General features: G+C 43.9%; 1 protein-coding gene across 2 annotated transcripts in view; it reads right to left on the reverse strand.

Moving 5' to 3' along the window:
- PIK3CB (phosphatidylinositol-4,5-bisphosphate 3-kinase catalytic subunit beta) overlaps positions 1-11,698 on the reverse strand; it is a 204,230-nt gene extending 192,532 nt beyond the window's left edge. The window contains exon 1 of one of the 2 annotated variants that reach the window (XM_034995764.1): positions 11,511-11,698. The gene's annotated coding sequence lies outside the window, so the exon portion shown is untranslated. The remainder of the gene's footprint in view (positions 1-11,510) is intronic. The other variant, XM_034995750.1, reaches the window with a different exon arrangement.
- Positions 11,699-12,971: the final 1,273 nt, after the last annotated feature.

Consider the following 12,971-nt stretch of genomic DNA (forward strand, 5'->3'; position numbering starts at 1 on the left):
TGGGTGTAGAGATTACTTAAAAAAAAAAAAAAAAAAAAAGGAGAGGAAAGGAAATAACTGAATAATTGACAATATACAGAATTAAAGAAAGCACTGATTGAAAAATAATTGCCTGGTGAGACATGGGTGGCCCAGACAGTTAAGCAATTGACTCTTGGTTTCAGCTCAGGTCGTGATCTCAGGGTCTTGAGATCAAGCCACTAGTCAGGCTCTGCAATCAGTGGGGAGTCTGCTTGAGATTCTCTCCCTCTGCCTCTGCCCCTCCCCCGCTCGTGCGCACGCAGAGGCGCACTCTCTCTCTCAAACAAATCTTTGAAAAATAATTGCCTGGGGGCTTAAGGAGAAGATAATGAATTCTTTACAAATTAAAGGTAAAACCATTATTGCTGGTTGGCATGGCATATATAGCTACTGTATACACACACATAACACACACACACACACACACACAGGACATTCCTGGTCGATAGAATCACAACCTAAAACCCAGAAGAATCTCAGTTAGTTAGGAAAAATATTAATGGAATGGTGGGTAGTAACGTATATTAAGAGTTAAGGGGGGTGCCTGGGTGGCTCAGTTGGTTAGGCATCTGCCTTCAGCTCAGGTCATGATGCCCAGGGTCCTGAGATCCAACTCCAAGTCGGGCTTCCTGCTCAGCAGGGAGTATGCTTCTCTCTCTCTCCCTCTGCCCCTCCCCACCACTAGTTCTCTCTCTCTTTTCCTCTCAAATAAATAAAATCTTTGAAAGAAAAAAACAAAAAGAGTTAAGGGGCGCCTGGGTGGCTCAGTCAGTTACGCATCCGACTCTTGATTTTGGCTCAGGTCATGATCTCAGAATCCTGAGATCAAGCCCCGAGTTGGACTCCCATGCTCAGCCCACAGTCTGTACCTCTCCTTCCCCCGACTTGTGCACTGTCTCTCAAATAAATAAAATCTTTTTTTTTTAAGATTTTATTTATTTATTTGAGAGAGAGAGAATGAGAGACAGAGAGCACGAGAGGGAAGAGGGTCAGAGGAAGAAGCAGACCCCCTACTGAGCAGGGAACCCGATGCAGGACTCGATCCCGGGACTCCAGGATCATGACCTGAGCTGAAGGCAGTCGCTTAACCAACTGAGCCACCCAGGCGCCCCAATAAATAAAATCTTTTTTTTTTTTTAAAGATTTTATTTATTTATTTGAGAGAGAGAGAGAATGAGAGAGAGAGAGCATGAGGGGGGGAGGGTCAGAGGGAGAAGCAGACTCCCCGCTGAGCAGGGAGCCTGATGTGGGACTCGATCCCGGGACTCCAGGATCATGACCTGAGCCAAAGGCAGTCGCTTAACCAACTGAGCCACCCAGGCGCCCCCAATAAATACAATCTTAAAAAAAAAAAAGACAACTAATGATTTTCAATGAAAATGTGAAATTTTCATAGCCATTGAAAGAACAAAAATAATTTCAATTGATCACTACCTTGTCAAAACCAACAACCATCTATCTATTCCTATGGATGTTTCCTTAAGCTCTCATGCAAAAAGCATGTTAAAAGAATGCTGGATGGTTCTCCCCAGGACACTCCCCCCTCAAAAAATTATCTATAATGAATCTCAGTTAAGGGGAATGATATCTGTATTTTTTGACATCTATATATCACACATATATATACATTTATCTAGCTGATAAACATGGAACCTAACTTTTTAAAATATACAACTGTAGAGGTAAGTTTTATTTTTTATTTTTAATTTATTTATTGGGGCACCTGGGTGGCTCAGTCTGTTAAGTGTCTGCCTTAGGCTCAGGTCATGATCCCAGGGTCCTTCAATAAAGCCCCAAGTTGGGCTTCCTGCTCAGTGGGGAGCCTGCTTCTCCCTCTCCCTCTGCCTCTCCCCCACCAACTCGTGTTCTCTCTCTGCTCTAATAAATTTAAAAATCTTAAAAAAAAAAAAAAAAAAGGAGGAGCACCTGGGTGGCTCAGTGGTTAGGGGTCTGCCTTCGGCTCAATTCATGATCCCGGGGTCCTGGGATCAAGCCCCACATCGGGCTCCCTGCTCAGTGGGAAGCCTGCTTCTCCCTCTCCCCCTCTCCCTGCTTGTGTTCCCTCTCTCACTGTGTCTCTGTCAAATAAATAAAAATCTTTTTTAAAAAAAGAATAATTGAAAAAAAGATTTAAAGATTTATTTATTTGAGAGAAAGAAAGAGAGCAGGCGCATGCACCCATGGGGAGGGAAGCAGAGGGAGAAGGAGAGAGAATTTTAAGCCAACTCCACTCTGGGTGCAGAGTCCAATGTGAGGCTCAATCTCAGCACCCTGAGATCACCACCCCAGCCAAAACCACAAGTCGGACGCTTAACTGGCTAAGCTACCCAGGCACCCCTGCAGAGGTAAGTTTTAACTAACAAATTTTAATTTTTGTTCTGATAACAACAGCAATTTGCAATGATTTCTAAAGCCTAGTGAAAAACACTGATTTTAATAGTATCTAAATACAAGACCTACAATAAATCAGTAGTTCAAGAATACACAATTTTAGGCAGCTGTTTCTGCCCACAGTTCCTGTTACCATACTTTAAAACACATTTTGGGGGATACCTGGGTGGCTCAGTCAGTTAAGCGTCTGCATTCGGCTCAGGTCACGATCCTAGGGTCCTGGGATCAAGTCCCACATCAGGTTCCCTGCTCAACGGGGAGCCTGCTTTTCCCTCTCCCTCTGCCACTCCCCCTGCTTGTGCTCTGTCAAATAAATAAAATTAAAAAAAAAAAAAAAAAACAGCACATTTTGCACAAAAAAAAAAAAAAAACCACACAATTTTAGATGACCATATTTCAACTACTTAACAGAAATTACTGTGTAACTACATGTAAGTAATTTGTCAGAGGTAGCAGTGGGTAGCCTGGCTACAAAAACTGAGCATCTCTTATTTCAAATTGCAGTTTTTCTGTTTAATTCCTATAAAAATTGTCAATAGGTTAAATTATTAAATAGACATTAAGGAAAACTTCAAATTGCATTAAACTTATAATTCTGATGCTCTGAAATTCTCATTATTTAAGTCATGAAAGCTCAATCATTTAAACTAGTAAAGCGCAAATATCTCAAAATGGAGTTTGACCTCTTGCTGACAATCACCTCAAATTTCTTCCAGTGGCTCATCAGGTAAGGAATTCATGGAATTCAGGTCTTCAGGGTCTAGTAAGCACTGTGGTTAAACCACCCAGTCAACACCAAATTATGTAGGGCAATGCCTGTTCATTATCTAGCTCCGTTCATTATCTAGCTCCTTTGACCCCTCCCTATCCTTTCCTTACTTCACAACTGCCAATACTTCTAAATGATAGGAGACAGATATGAAATCAGTAAATATTATAAATTATTAGAAATGTAAGGAAAAACTATGGTCAGGAATGTGGTTAAACTGCAGTTTAAATAAAGCTTCTAGATTATTCATGGATTTCTTTTAATCCACATAATCCTCCTCCTGAAGGCATGGATAATCAGGATCCCATTTCCCTTGAAGGCAAATGAGCATTTGCCCGATGGTCCAAGTGACTAGAGCACCCGGGGAGGACAACCTACAGCGTCAGGGACAAGCCCATCAGTTCTTCCCAAGTTTGCACTAGAGGACTATGAGCTGCACACCTGGCTCTAGCAACACCACAATACAGGGCACTGTCCAGATTAACATTCTTTATTTCAGCAGTAAATACACCCAGTTAAAGGGTCAACTGATAATACTCAAGTGAGCTGCTTTAAATATGCAGGAAATAAGGAGGTATACATTCTTGGTGAAGGGGTGGGGGAAAAACAGATCCTGGAGCCAGGACTCAGAGTAAGGATTTGTCAATTTTGTACAGAAATGATGGAGTTTTTAGATTATTAACTACTCTAGGCTTGAACTAATATAATAATATGACTGAAAGCTGTATTAGCAATATTACCTCAGTTATACATATAGCATATCCTACCCTCAATCCCTAGGAAAGTTGAATAGCTAAAACAACTTTAAGTGCTGGGAAAAAATACGTTTAGCAGAAAGTGACAATGCTATAGAGAAACTAGAGAAAACTGGACTTCATAACATAATCCTTGACAAAATTAATCTCTAGCTAACCCTACAATAGCAGTAAATGGGAAGTCTAGATTTACCAAAGAGAGATGAGCGGATATGTGATGTCACCCATTATGATTTTATCACAGACTCAGCCCCCAAATTCTTTGTTAGACGGTCTCTATTGTAACCTGACATTATGGGATTAGTCTCCCTTTAAAGGTTCCAGAAGTTATACTTTTTTTAATTTAAAACCTTTATAAACATTCCTCTATCTACAAAGATAACTACTCTATTGCATGTTGAAGACTGGAATTATATCATTTATATTTCCAGAGGAAAACCAACAATTAGGGTGATCAGTTATCCACTCATTCCAGTTTTAACATGTTCTAGCCATGAAAATTTTTCTCTTTAAAAAACAAATAATCCCAGGATGCATGGGTGGCTCAGTCGGTTAAGTGTCTGGGTTAAGCCTAAGCCTTTGGCTCAGGTCATGATCCCAGTGTCCTGGGATCAAGCCTGGCATCGCATGGGGCTCCTGCTCAATGGGGAGCCTGCTTCTCCCTCTGCCTGCTCTCTCTGATAAATGAATAAATAAAATATTTTTTAAAATAAATAAATAAATAAAATAAAAAACAAATAACCCCAAATGTTAAGAATGGGGAAGGAGGGGACTACAAAGGGGTAACACAAGGGAATTCTCTGGGGTGTTGGAATTGTTCTGTATACTCTTAGTGGTGGTTGTAATTACAAAAATCTATGCATGTGTTAAAACTCAGGACTATACATGAAAGAAATTGAGTTTTGACAAACCAAGAAACAAACTTTTAACTATGGAGACCAAACTGATGGTTACCAGAGGGGAGGGGGTGTGGGATGGGTGAAATAGGTGAAGGGCATTAGAGAGTAAACTAAAAAAAAAAAAAAAAAGAGTAAACTAACTTATGATGAGCACCGAGTAATGTATAGAATTGTTGAATACTTTATACTGTATACCCAAAACTAATGTAACACTGTACATTAACTGTACTGGAATTTTTTTTAAAACTAATTTAAAATTTGAGTTTCACTGTATATAAAATTTTTTTAATTCAATGTCACCCCCTTTTAGAAATGTCTTTTTATCAAAATCTCTTTAGTCATCTAAATAAAATAAGTCTACTGAAAAAGAAAGGTCTAAATTAGATACACAATCTGCATTATCAGAGCAACTGGAGCAAACACACTATACACACCCAACCACACATCTAATCCCTTTCATTTTCCCTCTCTCAAATAGAAGCCTGTGACTCAGAACTATTTAACCTGGAGATGATAACATAAAAGCTACTATGGAATATATGGTAGAACAACTGAAAAAGGAAATATACCAGTTTGGAGCCAGTCTAAAGGGAAAACTGGACCAAATGGCTAGAAAATCCAGGAAGACAGACTTGGACTAGGAGTAAGGAGAAAGGGCTCTTCAAGAAAAGGATAGTTTCCTCTCACAAAGCTTTCTAGCAGACACTGGACTACTGAAGGCTCATAGGCACTCCTTAGAAAAACAGCCCATACCAATCACGGAATCGAGAGGGAGCAGAGGGAATAAAATCCAAAAGACAAAATTTGGGAAGGGAAGTGTGAAGAGGAGTGATAAGGAAAGTTGTCCCACACAAGCCTAAAAAATCGATGACATTCTCTCCTATCTTCCTTTTCTTCTGCTCTTCTACTAAATGTTCAGTTTCATTCTTCTAATCTAGGATTTTCTTCTTCAACATATTTTTTCCCAGTATTTCTACTTTGACAATGGAATTGCACACTTCTAATTTTTCTATATCTTTCTCTGTTCACAGACCTCCAAGTCTTTAGGGCTACAGACTCAGGTCTCAGGTGGGGGTAAAAATCCTAAGTTTATGTCCCTCCTTCTACAGCATGACAAAGTTTTCAAATGATCAGTTAATAGAAATCAAACGAGGGGCACCTGGCTGGCTCGGTTGGTGGAGCATGCAACTCTTGATCTCAGGGTTGTCAGTTTATGCCCCACATTGGGTGTAGAAATTACTTAAAAATAAAATCTTTTAGGGGCGCCTGGGTGGCTCAGTTGGTTGAGCGACTGCCTTTGGCTCAGGTCACGATCCTGGAGTCCCTGGATCGAGTCCCGCATCGGGCTCCCTGCTCGGCGAGGAGCCTGCTTCTCCCTCTAACCCTCCCCCCTCTCATGTACTCTCTCTCTCTCATTCTCGCTCTCTCAAATAAATAAATAAATCTTTAAAAAAATAAAATAAAATAAAATCTTTTAGGGACGCCTGAGTGGCTCAGTCGGTGAAGCGTCTGCCTTCGGCTCAGGTCATGATCCCAGGGTCCTGGGATCGAGTCCCACATCGGGCTCCTTGCTCAGCAAGGAGCCTGCTTCTCCCTCTGCCTGCCTCTGTCTGTGTCTCTCTCTCTCTCTGATAAATAAATAAAATCTTGGGCGCCTGGGTGGCTCAGTTGGTTAAGCGACTGCCTTCGGCTCAGGTCATGATCCTGGAGACCCAGGATCAAGTCCCACATCAGGCTCCCTCCTCGGCAGGGAGTCTGCTTCTCCCTCTGACCCTCCCCCTTCTCATGCTCTCTCTCTCTTAAATAAATAAAATCTTAAAAAAAAAAATAAATCAAAAATAAATAAATAAATAAAATCTTAAAAAAAATAAAAAACAAAATAAAATAAAATCTTAAAAAAAAAAGAGGGGTGCTTGGGTGGCTCAGTCAGTTAAGCATCTGACTCTTGATGTTGGCTCAGCTCATGATCTCGGGGTTGTGGGATCCAGCCCTGTGTGGGGCTCCACACAGAGCAGGGAGTCTGCTTGGGATTCTCCCTCCCTCTCTCCCTCTGTCCCTCTCCCAACTTGTAGGCATGTTCATGCTGTCTCCCTCTCAAATAAACAAATCTTAAAAAAAAAAAAAAAAGGAAAACAAATGATAGGGACTTATCCCCCAGATGTGATAATTCCAAATCAAATGGCTCAGAGGATACATACATACATACTTACATGCAGGAGCGAGGTCTCAGATTTTTTTTAAAATAGTGTAATTGAAATAAAAACACCTGTTCTCTGTAAAAAATCCAATTGCTACCCTATAGGATTTGGTATGTAATACTGAATGAAATTACCACACTCTAGAGCCGATCCCCTCCAGTCAAGACCAAAATTCAATGTCTCCAAAGAACCAAACAAGCCTGTTAAGCTTATTTGGTTCTTTATTTTACAAAAATACTAATGAACCAGGACACGATGAATAAAATTCACATTTGCTATCAATGGCTTAATGTCTAAATGCTTAGCCTTTTCAGGAGGTACAACATCTTAACCAAGACTTAGGGGGTAAGGATACCAACAGAGTAACCCTTGGCCCTCTGATTACTTCCTCATTTGCACAAATCTGGGACCAAAAAGGGTAGTTTGTTCAGTACATATTGTACTTGGAATCAAAAGATTGTGACTTATTTCATTCACACATTCGTTCATTCAACATTAGTTAAATGTTCCAGACACTGTTCTAGTAACCAAGAATACCATGGCCGGGGGAGGGGCAATTGGGTGACTCAGTCAGTTAAGGGACTGAGACTCGATCTCAGCTCAGGTCTTGGTATCAGGCTCCTGAGTTCCAGCACGGCTGGGCGTGGAGCCTACATTAAAAAATAATAATAATACCATAGGGAAGACAGACAAGAACCTCTCCTTCAGAGAGTTTAGAGTATGCTGGAGGAAAAAAAGACCATAAACAAATAAGAAAATAAGCAAGATAATTAGCAGATAATGCAGGTAAAAAAGGGTGGATTTACTTTTTAGTGTAATGAAAAGCCATTGAGGCAGGGAAGTGAGGAAAGATCACTCTGACAGCTGTTTGAAATAGGAAAGCAAGACCAGAGGCAAGGAGACCAGTTAGGAAGCTACTCACAAGAACTGGGGTGGTAGCAATAACAACAAAGTGAAGTAAATATACTTGAAGTGTATTTTGGGGGCGCCTGGGTGGCTCAGTCGGTTAACTGATTTCAGCTCAGGTCAGGATCTCAAAGACCTGAAATAGGGCCCCACATCGGGCTCCCGCTGACTGTGGAGCCTACTTAAGATTCTCTCTCTCTCTGCCCCTCCCGGGGCTCACACACTTGAGTGTTCTCTATCAATCTCTCAAAAAAAAAAAAAAAAAGGTATTTTGGAGGTAAAATTGACAGGGTTTGCTGAAGGGCTGATTGTGCGTGGGGATGGGGGAGCAGTGAGGCAAGGGGATGAATTAAGGATGACCACTGTATTTTTCACTTGAGGAGGGTGGAGAATGGGGAGCAGAAGGGTACTCTTATGAAATGGAGACTTCTGAGGAAGGAATGGGTTGAGGAACATAAATCAAGAGCTCCACTCCGAATATGTTCAATTTAAGATGCCTATAGACAAATGGAGTGAAGATACACACAGGCAGTAGAAGAAATCTGAAGTGCCAAGACTTAAGATGAAAATGTGACAGTCAGGGGCACCTGGGTGGCTCAGTCGTTAAGCGTCTGCCTTCCGCTCAGGTCATGATCCCAGGGTCCTGGGATCGAGCCCCGCATCGGGCTCCCTGCTCGGCAGGAAGCCTGCTTCTCCCTTTCCCACTCCCCCTGCTTGTGTTCCCTCTCTTCCCTCTCTCGCTGTGTCTCTGTCAAATAAATAAATAAAATCTTAAAAAAAAAAAAAATGTGAGAGTCAACAGCAGACAGTGGACATGAGATCAGCCAGAGAGAGTGCAAGTAAAAAAAAGCAAAGGGAACATAAGGAACATAGTCAATGATATTGTAAATAGCACTGTATGGCGACAGATGTTAGCTACACTTGTAGTGAGCACAGCATAATGTATAAATTTGTCCAATCACTATGCTGTACACCTGAAACTAATGTAACATTGTGTCAACTACACCCAAAAAAAATTTTTTTTTAAAGAAAAAGAAGTATAGGGAATGGGGGCACTGGGCTGGCTTAGTTGGTAGAGCATGTAACTTTTTTTTTTTAAGATTTTATTTATTTGAGAGAGAGTGAGAGCGAGAGAGATCGCAGAGGGAGAGGGAGAAGTGGACTGGAAGCTGAGCTGAGAAGCTGAGAGGCTCGATCCCAGGACCCTGAGATCATGACTGAAGGCAGATGCTTAACCAGCTAAGCCACCCAGGCGCCCCTAGAGCATGCAACTCTTGAGCCATAGAGATTACTTAAAAAAAAAAAAAAAAATAGTAGAGGTAATGACTTGGAAGCACTAAGGCATCAGGATGTTTTTCAAATGCTCGACCCCTGAGCTATACCCCCAGGCAGTAGGATGTTTTGAATTCAGGAAGAGAAAGAAAAATCAAAAGAGAGAGAGAAAGAAAATCATGAAGTGTAGTATCCTGGAAGGTTCTGCTATATAATGTGATTCTCTAGTCCACCACCACCCTCCCAAACCTTGCAACACACACCCACTCACACTCTATAAATAAAAAGACTGAGGCCCAAAAAGACTGAGTGACATCCCCAAAGCCCCAGCTAATAGGAACCCAGGTCCAGGCCTAGAACGAAGCAAGATGTGACTTCTGACCCCTAGCCTTTTCACAGCAGCGAGCTGTGCATCTACTGTCAAGTCACCAGTCTGAAATTAAACAGGAAAGATCACAATTTAGGAAAAACATAACTTACAAGGCTTAATTTTAATTTTTTTCTATGTATTCTATTCATATTCAAAAACAAGTTGGATCAAAAGCCTTTATGGATGGGTCCCTAAAGAAAACTAGGAAACACAGGCAAGAGGTACAAAATGGCTATAAATCAGTAAGCCAACTCAATTTTCTATAGTTCTAAAAACACCCTGAAGGTGGAAGACCCTCATCAGAGAATGAATCAGCATGTGTAAAACAAGGATTTTTTTTTTTTTAGTCATTTTTGCTTTAGTGAATACAATTTCAGGTTTTTTTGTTTGTTTTTTAAGATTTTATTTGAGAGAGAGAGAGATGAGGAGGAGCAGAGGGAGAGGGACCAACAAACTCCCTGCTGAGTTCAGAGCTCAACAGGCGGGCTTGATCCCAGGACCCTGAGATCATGACCGGAGAGGAAATCAAGAGTGGGACGCTCTTGGGGCGCCTGGGTGGTTAAGTGTCTGCCTTCGGCTCGGGTCATGATCCCAGGGTCCTGGGATCGAGCCCCACATCGGGCTCCTGGCTCATTGGGGAGCCTGCTTCTCCCTCTCCCTCTGCCTCTCTCCCTGCTCATGCTCTCTCTCTCTCTGTGTGTGTCTCAAATGAATAAATAAAAAATCTTTAAAAAAAAGAGTGGGACGCTCGACTAAGCCACCCAAGCACCCCTGCAATTTTAGTTTTTAACGTTTAAGACTTTTACTTGTTTTCACACTTGCCTTCTGAAACTAAGATCTTTATCCTGACCACTTTCTCCTAAGCTACATTATCATGACTTAAACAGTTCTGCTTTTACCATAAAAATCTTAGTGTTGCATAATAATCCCCAAATGATTAATGAACTGCTGAGAATTGACTCCTTAAAGATGATTTTATTAGGAATCTTATTTCCAAACATTCATTCAGGGCTTCAAAATAAGTAGTCATCTAACTTAATTATGGTGACTTCACCAGACACTAACACTGCCCACAATGATGTTTACAAAAGCACTTGTCACTCCCTTCGGATGTAGCAATGCAAAAAAAAGAGTCTGTTTCCAGATTCCTCGTGTGTTTATACTATGTAACAAGTGACAGTTAAGTGTCACTTAAGATTATTTAAACAGCAAAGCACTTCCAGCTTGTGTGTCCCACCATCTTCCATCCTAAGCGAATCCTAAAATTCGTTCGGTCTTATTTACCACAATTTCCACTCAGCGCCTCAAACAGGTATCCCAAGCCAGCCTTGGCAAAAGAGACTACAAGATTCTAGGATGGGAAATAATAGGATTCTATTTTGGCCCCTGTAAGAGAACAGGATTCAATATTAAGCAACTCCAGTGGAGGTTATTCCAACATCAGAGCGGTTCGGAAATAAACGTGCCCCCGAACGTACACCCGCAGCCAGGTATCAGCAATAGCTAACAAGGAAAGATGCTGCACCGGGGTTGCTCCTAATAGCCTACCACTGACCGAGCGCTGGCTGATCGGGCATGCACATCATCCCGTCCTAGCCTCAAAACAACCCTGTTAAGTACATATTATTCCCATTAACAAATCCGGATACTGGGGCCCAAGGCCCCAAGGCTAGTCGGTGGAAGCGCAGAGATTTGAAAACACGCCCGTACCCCAACAGTCCAGGACCCCCGCCCCTCAAATGCACTTCTACGCAAAAAGGCACCTGAGGGTCTGAAAGCCCCGGGGGTGTCCGCATAGGCTGAGGAGACACAGAGGGCAAGGGCGCCGCCTCTCCACAGAGGGCCCCTCAGCAACGCCACCAAAAGCGCCAGCGGCCCGGGGCGCCCGGTCGTGTCTCGGCCGCCCAGAGGCCGGGAAGTGCCTCTCACCTAAGAGAGCCCGGGGAGGGCCGCAGTCGAGCGAGGCGCCAGCGCAGGCCGGCGGACGGTGTCCTCGGCGCCGGCAGGAAGCGCGCAGCGGGTATACAACTCAGCGGCGCTGCAAGCTGTGGCGGGCAAGAACGCGCCGCCCGCCGCGCGAGGGCACCTTACCCGCCGCCGCGACCGCGCCGCCACTCAGCTGCGCCGCATCCGGGTCCCGCGCCGCCGCTCTCACCTGCCCCGTTCGCCGCCGCCGCCGCCGCCGCCGCCGCCGACTCCTGGCTCCGGCTACGCGGTCAGCAGCCCAGGCCACCGCGACCATCCAGCTGCGGCGCCCCCATCCCCGCCTCTCTCGGTCGCCTCCCGCCTGCCCCGCGCGGCGCTACACCGGCCCGCCACCCACAGCCATGGCCCACTCCACCACAGCCGCCGCCGCCGCCGCACCGACCGACGGAGCACGCGCGCGCCGCCGCCGTGCCCGCGCGCGCGCGCGCACCTCCCTGGCCGGCCTCCCAGCAGCCCTCGCCCCGCCCCGTGCGCCGCTCGGACCAATCCCCGGGCTCCCAGCGGCCGCAGCCAGACCTGCGGGACTGGCCGGGCGGGGCCGGGGAAGAGGCCTCACGGCCGCCCGGTCCACTAGGGCTGCCTACCGGTCCCGGACGCTGCTGCCAGGGCGTCTGGCTCCTTTTCGTGGCTCCCCGAGGACCGTGGGCTCGGGAATCTCCAACAGGCCGCCTTCAGCAGAGAACCGCCACCTGCCCCGGCTTTCGTATACCCCTCCCAAGACACCACTCTGTTCCTAGGTTTTCTTGTTGGCCTTCTTTTCGGTTCTGGAACTTTAAACAGAGTCATGACTGGGCACAGCCCTTCGCTCTTCCCCCCTTCTCCTCTGTCTCCCCCCTTCTCTGTCACGCTAGTTCTGGAGATGGAGTGCTAGATTGCTTCACAGCTGGTCCTTCACTTCCTCAGTGTTAATGGTCATAAGAGCTAAAGTCCAGCCTTGTAAGCCCAAGGTTGGTTTTCTATGTCTTTACTTTTGCAGTAATAGCTAACATTTGTATGCAGTGCCTTAGAGTTCACGCAACCCTTTTTGCATACCTTATCTCCTGTTATCTTTTAACCTCAACCAGGAAATTTTATGGCCCTCATCCTCAGTGGCACACTTGAATTGCACTTGCTGAAATCTTAACTTATTGTAAAGCTGCTATATTGTAGTATTGTAACTTACTGCTACTATAATAGCTCAGGCAAATAGCTGAGTAATCGGAAAAAAATTAGAGGAAATTTTTTAAAGAATAGTAATATGACTTTCCTGAGGGGGAAATTTTAAGCAAGGCAGGAAGCCTAGAATCATTAATGAAAAAGTAAAAACATTTGTCTACATAAATATTTTGAAAGTTTTGCATGACATCACAATGACAAGTTTAAAAAAAAAGAAATAGAATAGAACAGAACATTTGGCAAGCACAT

This window comes from Mirounga leonina, unplaced genomic scaffold (assembly GCF_011800145.1).
Source record: "Mirounga leonina isolate KUSES-001 unplaced genomic scaffold, KU_Mleo_1.0 Mir_115, whole genome shotgun sequence".
Classification (NCBI taxonomy): domain Eukaryota; kingdom Metazoa; phylum Chordata; class Mammalia; order Carnivora; family Phocidae; genus Mirounga; species Mirounga leonina.